Source organism: Chrysochloris asiatica, unplaced genomic scaffold (genome assembly GCF_000296735.1).
Source record: "Chrysochloris asiatica unplaced genomic scaffold, ChrAsi1.0 scaffold00026, whole genome shotgun sequence".
Classification (NCBI taxonomy): domain Eukaryota; kingdom Metazoa; phylum Chordata; class Mammalia; order Afrosoricida; family Chrysochloridae; genus Chrysochloris; species Chrysochloris asiatica.
This window is the reverse complement of record NW_006408544.1, coordinates 6753856-6755208: the sequence shown is the minus strand read 5'-3', so window position 1 is coordinate 6755208 and position 1353 is coordinate 6753856.

Genomic DNA, 1353 nt, shown 5'->3' with positions numbered 1-1353 from the left:
TGTTGACAGTAAGTGCAACCATGTCAGGTTTGACTTATAGTGATTCTATGTAGGATTTTGGAGGCTACAAATATTTATGGGAGCAGAAAGCCTCATCTTTCTTCTACAGAGTGGCTGATGAACTTGTGTTTTGCAGTCCATTGCTCAGGGGATGGTCCCAGAACTCTGAACCACATATAAAAGAATAGTTAGAAGCTTGGAAGGCTTACAGCTGGGGGAATTTGTGGCAGAAGCAAGAAATCCATTGCTTTCTAATTCAAGACACTCAGCTGCTTCAGGAGCTGTCATCTTGGGTGAGACCAAGTTGGGGAAGGATTAGAGCAGCCATGGACGCCTGACAGAACAGCGGAGATAAAGGTGTGGACATTCTTTTCTTTTGGTAGCTGTTCATTGGTCCCTTGCTGTCTGAGCATCTCCATTCTGGTGAATATAGGGGTGCCTGAGCTAGTGGACACCCCAGCCACACCCTCGGAGGGTTCTGCACACAGATCTCCTCAAAATTTAAAGAGACAGTTTCCACTTAAAACCAAATGGCCACAGCCGGCCCTGAACTGTTTATAACTAGAAAAAAGGCTGGTTAGGGATTGTGGAGTGGGACGAGCAGACAAAAAAGGAAATAGGCTGAAAATTAAATCCTAAGTTATGTCAAAACGACCAACGGTGGCATCTTGATATTTCTCAAGAAGAAGAGTGAAAAGGGAAGCCCATTTCCTGATCACATCTACTTGGAGGCAAACAGAAAGTATAAAAAACACCAAAATACACACCCATCTAAGTACTAAGGCCACAGATAATCCCTGAATATGCCCAAAAAACAGAAGCAGATGACCATATCTACACATGTCCAGAAATGAGATAAAGTGACTGAGGCAAATGAGCTGGAAGTAGACCTACACTCCATACTGGAAGATAGGCAAGATTTGGAAATGCCTATGAACTAATACAGAAAATTATTATAAAATCTATCAAAACACTATATAATGGAGTTGAGAAAAATAAGGAAGAAGCCAGAAAAGCTCTACAGTAACAATCAAATAAGATAAATACAGCATTGGAAATAATTCAAAACCTACACAAAAAGGTCCAAATGATTAGTAATAGAATATCAGAAATGAACAATACACTGAAAGGGCAAAGGTGTAGAATTGAAGAGATAAAAGCCAGAACTAGTGAGCTAGATGATAAATCTCTCAACACTACTAAGATAGATAAGAAAACACAAAAAAGGATAAAAAAAAATCTGAAGAAGGCCTAAGATTCATGTTGTACAACATGAAGAGGAATAACTTAAGAATTATTGGCATTCCAGAACAGGAACAATCACACAAGCCCACAGAGGAGATAGTTGAAGAG